General features: G+C 55.8%; 1 protein-coding gene across 1 annotated transcript in view; it reads left to right on the forward strand.

Annotated features, from left to right (window-relative positions):
* Nucleotides 1–11,250: 11,250 nt before the first annotated feature.
* MONBRDRAFT_38698 (uncharacterized protein) overlaps nt 11,251–12,821 on the forward strand; it is a 3,767-nt gene continuing 2,196 nt past the window's right edge. The window contains exons 1-4 of the mRNA XM_001749354.1: nt 11,251–11,389; nt 11,489–11,589; nt 12,567–12,670; nt 12,763–12,821. The exon at nt 12,763–12,821 is cut by the window's right edge and continues 193 nt beyond it. The gene's annotated coding sequence lies outside the window, so the exon portion shown is untranslated. The remainder of the gene's footprint in view (nt 11,390–11,488; nt 11,590–12,566; nt 12,671–12,762) is intronic.

The following is a 12,821-nucleotide window of genomic DNA, read 5'->3' on the forward strand; positions in this document are numbered from 1 at the left end:
CGTCACGCCATCTAGTGGCATGGCGCTGCTCGCACCACCCGCGCAGTAGTAGCCCGGTGCGCACAACAAGGTTGCGCTGGTTTGGTTGGTATCAGGACAATAATATCCAGCCGGACATGCCGCACAGTCACCCACAGCCGTATACTGCGTTCCACTGCCGTAGGTGCCCGCTGGGCATGGCGTGGGGTAGCTACTGGATGCTGGGCAATAGAAGCCCCGAGGGCAAGGATATCCGCCTTCGGCCAGGGAAGAAGGCGACGCGTCGGCCGCAGCTGACTCGCAGACGAACCCTGCTGAGCACGGCTCGTTTGGTGCAGACAGACCAGTGGTCGTGCAGGCAGCACCAGGGGAGCACGGCTCACACTGTGACGATGCATTGAGTCCCTCCATGGCTGAGAAGGTACCAACAGGACAAGGGGTCGGTGCAAACCCTATGATGCAATGTGGCCCGACGCAAGGACACGCGACCGAGGTTGAGCTGTGAGTTAGTACCACGCATCTTGCCATCTTCTGCCACTCGCGGGTCCAACATGCTTATCAGACACCGGCGAACGACGAGTGCGACAAGCGAAGCGCTGACCTGTGCCTTCAGGGCAGTAAAAGCCTGCCAGACAAGGTTCTGGCTCGGGCCAAGAACTCGAAGCAGAATAGCACATAAAGCCAGCGGGACAAGTCATACACTCTTGCAGTCCGAGAATGTTAGCGTAGGTCCCATCGGCGCACACGCGCGGGCCCCCTACAAAAGAGTCGATGGCTTGAGAAGAATGCCACTTGCTCAAGTCCCATTCACGGATGGATGGGCGCGGCACACGGGTACACCAAGCAATTATGTCGCAGTACCTGTCCAGACGTAGGAAGGGAAGCCAATATCGTACTCAGCCTCCAGTCCAGTGGGACAGTAATACCCTACCAAGCACAGAGATACGGATTGTGTCAGGCACAAGCATTCGCATCATCGCGAAAACCAAAGCCACAAATTGATTGCACACATAAACAGGTCAGCTGTATTCACACGATCCCACACGCCAGAATCTCCAACCCACCTCGGGGACAGATGTCACCGCCCATATCAGCCAGGCCACAGGTATCAAACAACGAGTAAACGGTCTCATTGGCCGCTTGGCCGTACAACGCTTGCTGCTGCGGTGTCAGTGCCGAAAATGTCGTTGCAGAAATAGGTGTGGCGGTATATGCGCCCGAGAAGCAGTAAAAGCCCGGTTCGCACAATGCTATTGAAGCAAAAACACAAGCAAATGAGACACGTGGAGATGGTTATGACGCCGCGAACAAACATGCCAAGCCAAATGACGCAAGCCATGGTGTCCACGGTCTTTGATACTTACCAACAGGGGTCGTCAGACCAGTGTCATTGCAGTAGTAGCCAATGTCACAAAGCGTGCATTGCCTGGAGGGCACACGTTGATCCGAACGCGACAGAGGGAAAAAAAAAAAAAAAAAAAAAGACAGAGAGAATGAGAGAGCATGAGAAGGCAGTCAAAGCCGAGCCGCTACAATGAGAAATTAAACGTACGAGGCAGCCACCAAGCGAGTTGCGGCTGAATAAGTGCCCTGCGGGCATGGAATCGCAGCCGTGGTGCCTTGGGGACAATAGGATCCAGCTGGACAGTTGTTTTGGGTCGGCACTTCCGCAGATCCGGAACAGACGTAGCCAGCGGTACAATTGCCCGAGGGCTGTACAATAGGCGAGCCATCAGCCGGATCGGCACAGTAAAGCCCGGCAGGGCAAGGTGTGCAGACCGAGGCGTTCACCAGTCCTGAACCCAGAAGTGGACAAAAGCAATGAGTGCATGCATTTCAGCAAACAAAGCAAACGCAATCACCATGCAACCCACCTGTGCCGGCGCCAAAAGTTCCTGGGGGACAACGCTGTGAACCCTCCGACCCAGCAAAGCTGCAAGAGCGATCATCATGAGCACCAACAGGGGAGGAAAAAGGGAAGGAAAAAAAAAAAAAAAAAGAAGAAAGCAGAAGAACAAGAAGAAAAAAAAAATAAAAAAAGAGTGGAGAAATAAAACATCAAGGTGTTTGACTCGCAAAAGAAGAGAGGACACTGGGCGTGTCGGGTGCTGAGAGGCAAGGTGTGAGGAGCAAGAAACGCACTTGGTGGATCCCTCAGGACAAAAGTAGCCTTGAGGGCACTCCAGCGTTTCATTCATGCCAAAGTCCGGACAATAGGTTCCTGTGGACGGGCACCAACACCGTCAACATGCCACGCCAAGTTCACGTGAGTTGTTGCGAGTAGGTCATGGGTCGCATCAGAGTCTTGTCGTCCCAAGATCAGTTCTGCCTGCACATCTGCGCGGTTAAAACGTACCAGCAGGGCAAGTCAGGCAAGAACCCTGCATGGTTGCGGGCTGATAGGTGCCAGGATCACAGGGAACAGGCTCGGAGCTGCCGGCAGGAGTGTAGGAACCGGCCGGGCAAACGTATTGCATGGGTGTTTGCGCGCCGCCGGTGCAATAAAACCCGGCGCTGCACGGGCCGGTTGGACCAGCGATGGCCGTGCCAGCGCAGTAATAGCCTGGCGTGCAGGTGATGCAATCAGTCTCTGTCTCACTTCCCGTTACGTTATTAAAGGTACCAAGGGGACAGGCCTCGTGGTATGTTGCACCCTCGGTGCAGTAGCCGCCACGAGGGCAGACCTCGCCCGTCACACCATCAGTGGGCACAGATGTGTTGGCGCCGCCATAGCAAATGTACCCCGCATTACAAGTACCAGCAGCCTGCCAACTGCCAGGCTGATCGCAAAAGTAACCGGCCGGACAAGCTGAGCAATTACTTTCGCTCACAAAGCCGCTCGCTGCGCCAAAAGTGCCAATGGGACAAGGCTCGGGCAGCGGCGATCCAGCGGGGCAATAGTAGCCACGCGGACAAGCGGTGAGGCTATCCGATCCCGCTGGGCAATAAGACCCAGCGACACAGACGAGGCAGCTGTCGACATCGGTCGTGCCTTGAGTCGTAACGTAAGATCCGGCAGGACAAGGCCGTTGCTTCGGCCCGTAAGAGCCAACGGCCAAATCATAAACGCCCCGGACGTACTGGCCCATGCTGATATTAGTGGGACAGTAGTGACCGGCTTCGCAGGGTCCCGTGGGATTGACCGCACCCTCGAGACAGTAGCTGCCGGCTGGACACGCAAGACAATCGCTGAGTGCGCCCATGCCAGTGCTTGGGTTATAGGTACCAACGGGACAGGTCAGAGGCGCGGCCGAGCCAGAGGGACAGTAGAAGCCAGCAAGACAGGTGACGGCATCGGCAATATTTGCGGTCCCAATCGGGCAATACGTGCCCGCGGCGCACACTTTGCTCGACAGCATGACGGTTTGGGAAAGCGCGGCCTCGTCGCAATAGTGTCCACCTGTGCATGCAACACATGCAGAAGCACCGGCTGTGGTGTATGTACCAACGCTGCAAGGGGATGGCGCGGATGAGCCAGCTTGGCAATAGGCACCGGCTGTGCAGCTGACACACATGGCCTGCGCCGACGCCGGCGTCCCGGCCGTGATATACGTTGAGGTGTTGGCATAGTATTCACAGCCGGCCATGCAGGCCTCGGCGCTACTGCAGACAGTCTCACAAGGCGTTCCCTGTGCGCTGAGTGCTGTGAGTGCGCAGCCCGATTCGCAGTCAAGAAGTTCTTGGTCCAAAAGAGGACGATTCAGGCTTGAGTCGTCATCATTGTGCTCCAGTGACTCGGCCAGATTCAGGGCATTGTTGCGACACATGTGCTTACACTCAGCGACCTTGTAGGCCGTGCCTTCCACGCTGTCGGCGGCGCTTTCGTTTAGGTATCCGCCCTCGTTGTAAAATGTGCCGGCTGGACAGGGTGTCGGCTGGACAGTACCAGCCAGACAGTAGTGGCCCTTGGTGCAGTCCAGGCAATCGTCCGACGATCGTCCTAAAGAGAATGAAAAAGAGCCGATGCAGAACATCAACCACACACAAAAGCACGGTCAGAGCGCAAGAAGACGACAAACAACTTGAACCCTGAAACCAAACTTACCGTAGTAGCTCGGATTGTAGGTTCCAGCGGCACAAGGACGATGGTCAAAGCTCCCCGTGCGTACCGGGCAATAGTAGCCAGGCAGGCACACGCCCGTCACGTCAGCATCACCGCCATCACAATAATAGCCGTCTGGACACGCCGTACATTCACTGATATCGGTCAGGTTGGTCTGGGACGTATAGGTACCAGGCTCACATTCCACCTCTGTAGCTGATGCAGAACCGGTGGGGCACACATGCCTACAGCCATTCAGATATGGCGGACGCCATAAACCACAGTACGTCAGATCGGAACATGGAACACCTATGGTATCAACAAATCTGGAACCACAGAACCTACCCGGCAGCACAGTTCACAGGGGGATTGATGGTTGCACCTGTGGCCCAGCCACAAGCTTTGCCTAGGCAGCCCCCAAAAAGATGCAGATTGCCAAGCGTAAGACCAATGACATGTGAGGAGAACTGGCTCAAACTTCAAATCTGGCTACAAACGTACCAGCAGGGCAAGGGCTGCATTCTTCTGCTGTAGTAAGATTGTCACGTGTGCCATAGGTGCCGGGAAGACTGTGATGGATGATGCGCAAAGAAAATGTAAGAGGCCATCTTTAACACGGGCCAAAGGGCACATGTGGAATCTGAAACCTTACCAAGGATGCGACATGATGGTGGCCGTGCCCTCTGGACAGTAGTAGCCTTCAGCACATGGCAAGGTCACAGTTGCCTGCGCGACCGAGGGACACGAGGAACCAGCTGGACACTGCAAGAGCCAACCCATAGAAGGCCATGAGAATGGAGGTACCCCGATCGTGCAGAACAGGCTGTGCATCAATGGAGGCAACAAGGCACTTACTCTGGTACAAGCCAGCTGCGTGGTGATTCCCGTGTAAGGATTGTAGGTACCGGCCGGGCACGGTTGGGGCGCCACGGCCGGTGTTAAAAGATTGGCGTCGGGACAATAGTACCCTGCGACACCGCCAAGGGGTCAAGTGAGGAAGGAGGCTACACTTTTTCCTTAAAGAGACATCAGGCACGACATTGATTCTCACCGGCGGGGCAGGTGAGGCACTGTGATGAGGAATTCAGGCCGGTACTGGCAGAGTAAGTACCAGCAGGGCACGGGTAGCGTGTGCGACTCTCTGTGCCTTCGGGGCAAAAATAACCTGAAAAGAAGGGGGAGGAAAACACGAGGCCACAATTACATCGTAAGAAATCAAAAGGGGAGAATCATCCTCAGCATGCTTGTCGGGTTCGGGTCGCAAGACGTACCGGCGGGACAAGTGCTTGGAAAGTCGGTGCCAGAATCACAATAAAAGCCCGCGGGGCATGGAAAACATGCTGATAGGTTGATTGGAAATCGGTGTTGAGAAAGTCGTTGTGAGTGCAATGACTGAGAGAAGGAAGCACGCCATCAAGTACACGTTGGACAAGCGAATGTCGTACCGTGTTCAACGCTGTCACGCACTGCGACCTCAACTCCACCGTATGTGCCCGCTGGGCAAGGAAAGTCGCCATAGTCGCCCGTGCCTGATAACAACGATTGCAAGACCCAAAAGCCACACCAGCGTTAAAAAAAAAGTTACGCCCTCTGGGGCGAACGAGCAGCCTCAAAAGAGTTTGGGCGACGCAGCACTGACCGGCAGGGCAGTAGTATCCCCAGGGACAGGAGGCAGGCGTGATATGAGAGTCCCGTGAAGCGCTACAGTAATATCCTGCGAAGCGATGAAAAGCGCATGTAACATGAGTTCTCAATATGGGCACGCCAGTTTCTATTCAGGCCATATCGGGCACGTCATGACACTACAAACCACTGGGACAGGTGTTACATCCTTCTTCCTGGGTGCCAGCGCCTTGAACTTGGCCGTGCGTGCCGTCTGCACAGTAAAAAAAGGTCTCGCCATCGCAAAACCCGCCTTCTGGGCACAGTTCGCCGGCACTGTCCGTGTGTGGTCTGACCAGACACGGAACCAAAAAAACATGTGAGTCAAAGGAGTGACCGTAAAGGAACGCGGTCAAGGCGCACAGACACACCGATCAGCCTCAAGACAAATGGTGCCGTCGCTACAGGGATAGCACCGAGCGCTACCCGCAGGAGACCAGGTACCGCCGGGGCAAATGGTTTGAATCCGGTCCGAACAGTAGTAACCAGCCGTGCACTGAGTGCAGTTGGTCGCGCCGCTTGCCGAGAAATAACCTGTAAAGTGCAGAGTGATTGCGTCAGGAAAGTTTGAAAAGATCAAGTGGAGCAACAGAATTGGACAAAACCCTCCTCTCGAGGCACAAACCGGTGTCGCATGGCAGAGGCGTGGTGGTAGTAGAAGTACAGAAATGCCCGGCCGGACAGGCCTGTTTGTATAGCCAGAGGTGGCCATGAATCGCAGCCACCGGGCACAAATCATTGGTTAGCCGAGCCTTGGCCTGCAGACAATGGATTTGCAATGTTTCCAGGCGGGTAATAGGGCACGCGGCAATAAAACGCATACCGTGCAGCTGGCGCTGTTGCCCTCGGAGTATTCTCCAGCGGCACAGGCAGCATTCAGAGCTCCCGTGACGGTGGGGCATTCATACCCAGCAGGACAAGGCTGCATGACATTGGGACAGAGGGGGGAAAAGTTTAACATGAACGCTTGAAGCTGACCCCAATGCAAGTGGGCAAGGGCGAAGAGAAGAAGCCTACCGTGCAAACTGTGGCACCAGCACCCGCGTATTGGCCAATCTATAAAACGTTGACAACCCCGTCGAAACCCGCGACACATGTAAGTTGCCTAGCCAGCGCATTAGAAAAACTAAAGTGAAGAATTTGAAGCGCACCGGACAGCTCTGTTCAGACATTCCAAAGGCCGTCGGGCAAGCATGGCCTGCAGAGCACTCCTGCTCAAGGAATTGATGCAGCGTGAGACATGGAGGTTGTGTGAGTTAAACTATCAACAAACCAAACTAAGCAATTGACAATTTGGGACACGAACCGTGCAAGTGGTTGCCCCTGCTGTAGAGTACCAGCCGGGCCCACAGGCCACGGGGGCCGATACATTTGGAGTGGCACAAGCATAGCCTTCGGGACACTCAACACATTCGACCGAGCCCGCAAGAGCGTAGTAGCCGGCCTCGCAGGCCTGAGGCGCGACATCGGTGCGTGCGCAGGCGTAGCCTGCTGGGCAAGTCTGGAAAGCGTGGCAAAAAAAACCAAGATTTCGATCAGCGAACCACATGCTACTTTGGTTGTGATGGTTTCATGATGACATGGATGACATGGATGACAGACCGTGCAAAGCGCTTCGCCCGCGAGGGAATAGGTGCCAGGTCCGCACGGACGCGCCTCAGCGGACACGGTTGATGTACAAGCATGGCCTAAGACCAGACCGGGGTGATGGGAAGATCGACAAATGAGGGGGAAGTAGCAGACACATCATTTGGGGATGGTCTCGAAGCGTGACGTCGGAACGCACCGGCAGGGCAGTCAGTGCAACTAGTGGCGGCGCCTAGACTGTAAGAGCCTGCAGCGCAGGCAACTGCAGGTGTTGATGCCAACGTGGAAGCACAGGCATATCCACGAGGGCACATCTGTTCGCGGACCCCCGAACAAGCAAAGAGGAACAGCCGGACAAGGTCAGCCAGAACAAGAGGCGTGAACAGGAAAAGGCGAGGAGAAAGGCTAACCTGGCAAGAAATGGCGCCCGCCGCAGACATGTAACCAGCACTGCAAGCCTGTGTATGAAAAAAAAAGCCAGCAAGCAACGACATGAGAAAAGTAACACATAGGTGGGTCCGGTGAAAGAAACCGCGGCGCAAATGAGAAGTGATGCGATTGTGTATAAAAGCGACTGCATACCGTCGGTGAGGTAGTTGTGGAAGGACAGGCAAAGCCTTCAGGGCATGTGGTGCACGCCGTGCTGTTAGCCAGTGCAAACGTCCCTGTGGCACAAGCCTAAAGATATCAAAGGTGCTACGTGAGCCGGCGGTGATGCAGCTATGAACAGCAAGCGCACGACATGCACACGAGTGGGACCTACTTGGGGCTCGCTGGCAGGGGTGGCGCAGGCAAACCCGGGTTCACAGGACATGCATTGGGTCTTGTCAGAGGCCACAAAAGTGCCTTCGCCACAAGCGATGGCCGAATCTGTGGGGTCAGGACAAACATAGCCTGCCGGGCACACGGTGCACTGGGCAGTGTCCTTGTCGACCAGAGTACCGGCGGGACAGACAATTGGCTCTACGTCTGCAGTAGGACACACTGCATCGGCAGGGCAAGCCGAACACACGGTCGCGCCGTCCAGACTGTAAGAATCGTCAGCGCAGGGCCTGCGTTTGGGTGGGCAAGAAAAGATCACCAAGGACAACAAAGTCAGGACACAACTCTGCGCTATAAGCATGGAGTTTACACGGCCGGAGGGGTGCGTGACCCGACTGTGAAGCACGGCACGAACTCTGGTGCAACGGTGGTTTGCGGACAGGCAAAGCCGGCCGGGCAGAGGGTGCAACTGACAGCCCCACCCAGGGCGTAGTACTTTGGCGGGCAGGCCTATCAGCCGAGGAGAATGGAGGTTGCATGACGAGGTGCAACCTGATGAGCAAAGTCGGCAATGGTGCAAGCGCTGGCGTCTGGGGCACGTGTGGTCAGAGCTTGTGGTGGCGGTAGCCTTCACCTGGGGCAGGCTGTCGGTTGCTGGACATGCAAAGCCAGCAGGGCAAACGGTGCAATTGGTGGCGGGTCCGATGCCAGCGTTGTATGTTCCACCCTGCAAAAAGACGGACAAGTTTATAGCGCCAGTTAGGCACGAGAAACGAGCTCAGAAACATCGGACATATCCCGGTGCATGCATGTATCGCGGGCACTGACCGGACAAGCTTCCGGCGACAGCGCAGGAGAGGGGCACTTGTAGCCTGTAGACAAGCATTCCAGACATGAGCGACACAAAGAACGGCGTTGCAGTCTGAACGAGAGGGATGGCGCCCAAGAGACGGTGTCAGACATCAGGGCAGCGCATACCAGCTGGACAGTCTAGACAAGCAGTCTGATCGGAGCTGGGAACTTGACCAGATGCACAGGTGGTGCAAGTGCTTTCTCCCTCGCCGCTGACAGTACCTGCTGCACAGGCCACTGGTTCGACTGTGGGGTCGAGGCAAGCAAAGCCAGCAGGGCAGCGCTCGCAGGTGTTGTCAGTGTTGTTGCTAAACGTGCCGAGAGGACAAGTTTCGCAAAACATGGCGCCCTCAGAAGAGTAGGTGCCAGCAGCACACGGAACCTAAAACAGACGCGGGGTGGCGAAGAGGCCCAGACCAGACCAAAAAAAATGAGGTGAAGATTGCGGCCAGATATGAAAAGGATGCAAGCGGGAAAACGTTACGCACGGGACTGCTGGCAGGGTCGGCGCACGAATAGCCGCTGGGGCAAGTGGTGCAACTGCTTTGGCCGGTCGCATCGTTATAGGTGCCCTCGGGGCAGTTGAGAGGCAGGGCCATGCTATTGTGGGGACAGTAAGCACCTGCAGGACACGTCTGTGGCGTGTCGGGGCACGGCAGGCAGGGGTACGGTGTGAGGGGGTGTAAAGCTAGGCGAAAGGACCAAGCGCATGACACACCAAGCACTCGTGCTCGCTCTCCGGCGAATAAGACCCCTCAAGGCAAATGAGAGGCAAGGCCGCCTTGTCCAGACAGCTAAAAGGGGCCAGAGAGGGTTGCTTGTGAACGGGTGGGAGAAACCAAGACAACACCAATGGGGGCTGGCTCGCTGGCCGGGTTGGGCTGACATACCCAGAGCCAGCGGGGCATGGTGAGCAGGCTATGCTAGCGGCAGCCGTGGTGTAAGTACCATTGGGACAGCTCTATCAGTGCGCGAGCGTGCGTCAAAGATGGAAGTTGTACAAGTAAGGCCAAGGGGGGGGGCACTTTTTGGGGCGCGGCAAGCAGGGCACAGCCCTGTCAGGCAAGAATCGTACGGCGCAGGCTGTTTCCTCGGCAGTTTCGCCAGGAAGAGCGTTGTAGGAGCCTGGATCACAGGGATTGGCCGCACTGGCACCGCCGATGCAGCTACGACCAAGGCCCAGCAGTGAGGGGCGTGAGAAGGGGACTGCGATAAAAGGCCAAGCCTTGAGCCAGACCGCGTGACAAGACTGGACCACGACGCACTAATAACCAGCAGGACACTCGACGCAAGTGCCAAGCGCGTTGAGGTAATTGCCTGCCAAGCATGATGTTTCGGCGGCGGCCCAGATCTGTGGACCCGGGGTCAAAAGAAGAGCTAGAACCAATGTTGCCAAGAGCTGACGCGTGTGACTGCGTGCTCGAAACGCCATCCTGAAGGGCTGCGATGAGCAGAAGGCGGGGAGCCAGACTGGTGAGCCGCACAGCTGTACCAGTCTAGCGCCCACAAATGACAGCACCGACGCGCACGTTGCGCTTGCGCGCACGACGGCCGAAGAGAACAGGGAGGGGCGCCGTCTGCCCAAGTGATAATATTTTTTTTAAAGAGGGTTCTCCTCAACGAGCAGCTACTCAACACACACGACGGGTGAGATGAGAGAGCCGGGTAGCGCCGGGACCGAACCGGTCTTGTTCCACCCCAATTGATGGCACGATTCTGATCGACTCACCGTCCTCGCTGCCGTTCTTGTGCCACTTCCTCCTCCTCCACCACCACCTCCTCCTCGCTGCCAAAAGTGAGAGCAGCGCACGCGAGCGAGCGAGCGAGAGAGAGAAATTGAGAGAGAGAGAGAGAGAGAGAGAGAGAGAGAGAGAGAGAGAGAGTGTGTGTGTGTGTGTGTGTGTGTGTGTGTGTGTGTGTGTGTGTGTGTGTGTGTGTGTGTGTGTGTGTGTGTGTCGTTCACAACGGAAATAACAAGATCAAGAGGTTTGATCAAGGACCAATTGATTTTGAGAGAAATTGTTCAAAGATGAATTTTTTATAGTGTTGATAGCATGGTAAATTCAGAGATGGCGATGGCTAAGGCGTCGAGTTTAGAGAACGAGTTGATGCGTTTGCCTGGGTATAACGGTAGATTGCTTTGTAGCAAGGGAATGGCAGTCGAGCCCTGGTCCAATCGGGTGTGGCGCTGCCGGAGAGAGACGACAGGGTCTTGGTGCTTTGGGCGGAGGGTGGACTGGTTGATGGTGTCTGTGTGCGCGTGTGATTCATTTCCTGTTGGGTGGCTTTCAACTGATTGATAGGGGAGGTCCTACTGTACCGCGGCGCGCGCTTCTTTGCTGGGAAGGACCCCTCCCCCCGAAGCGATGTCCGGCATTGACATCCGTGATGCCGGCTCGATGGAGCTGACCCGTCTCAAGTGTGCGCTGCTTGACCTCAATACTCTTATCGCGACCACATGGCCGGACCACGACGCTGCAGCGCTACCGTTCCGCCATAACTTTGGTATGGCACAACCAGATGGTCGTCCAACGCACACACACACACACACACACAATGAGAAACGCCTCACATCTTTGAATCATCCCTTGTCTTGTCTTCGAGTCCCGCTCAAGACAGCCATCCATATTCACTTTGGTCTAGGGCATCCCGCCTTGTATCCCCCACCCTGCTCCCCCGCGGCCCCCGGCCGCCTCGCGTCCCAGGTCAGGAGGCGCTGCCCTAGTTGACGACACCAGCGTCTTCACTGGTTGTCAAGCACAACGACAATGCCATATCTCCTCCTAATTGTAATACTTTAATTTAGAGGTGCAAGGATGACTAGGATGACAACAGCTGTTATCAACCATAGATACCAACATCTCCCCCATCGGCAAACAAAAACACACACACTGAAGAGGTCTTTCTCTCTCTCTCTCTCTCTCTAAAATCTTTCTCTCCCTGAGATCTCTCTCTCAAATCTCTCTCTAAAATCGCTCTCCCTCTCTAAAATCTCTCCCTCTCTTCAACTAACTGAACCCCTCTGTGAAAGCTCTAATACTCCAAGCCCCTCCCTCTCAAAACCTCCCACTCTCCCTAAACTCTCTTAAAAAATGAAATTTCTCCTTCTAAGTCCCTTTTCTCTCTAAAAAATTTGTCTCTCTCCCCCTCTCTCTCTCTAAAAGTTTGCTCTCTCTCTCTCTCCCTCTCTCTCTCTCTCTCTCTCTCTCTGTGCGCTTCTTGCCCTCTTCGGTCCCTCTCGCCTTGTGGCGGCCGGCTCCTCTGCTTCTGCCCGTCCCTGTCTGCCCTGCTGCTCCCCCCTCCTCCCTCTCCCCTCTCTCTCTTTCTCTTATCTCTCCAGAGACGCTTGCAGGAGGCATTCATTGATTGCATTTCCAGCCGGTTCAGGCTTTGGCTGAGTCCTCCAAGGTAGGGTCCCCCCTCGTGGTATATGCTGCAGCTGCTCTCTACTGCTGCTACTGGCGGCGGCTCAGCAGCGTGGGGTTGCCGTCTTGGATGTGGTCCCTGCTCGTACTCTAGCTTGGTCTTGTCTTCTTTCACCGTGGCTTGCTTCCCCCGCGCGCGCCCCTTCCACTTTGTGGTTGCTTTCCATGCATTTGAACACACATGCTCACTCTTGCATCAATACGCTGCTCTCGTCCCCCCTCCTCCTCCTCCTCCTCCTCCCTCGCCTGCTCCTCAGGCCACAGATTTTCCACTTGTTGCATTTCGGAACGCCTCTACAACCAGCGTCATGGCAGCTGCAACCGCTGCCATTGGCGTGTCGATGCACATTCGCGTTTTTCGGTCCGTGGTAAACCCCATTCTCCAGCCACAACACGCTCAAGCCCCAGCCCCCTCCGCTCACCCGCCTCCTGCACCCCATCCTGCGCCTACAGAAACGGTGACGACAAGTTCCCGGCCCGCACCGTGGTTGTTAATACCCACAAGACTCGAA

The sequence above is a fragment of the Monosiga brevicollis genome, genomic scaffold (genome assembly GCF_000002865.3).
Source record: "Monosiga brevicollis MX1 MONBRscaffold_30 genomic scaffold, whole genome shotgun sequence".
NCBI lineage: Eukaryota > Choanoflagellata > Craspedida > Salpingoecidae > Monosiga > Monosiga brevicollis.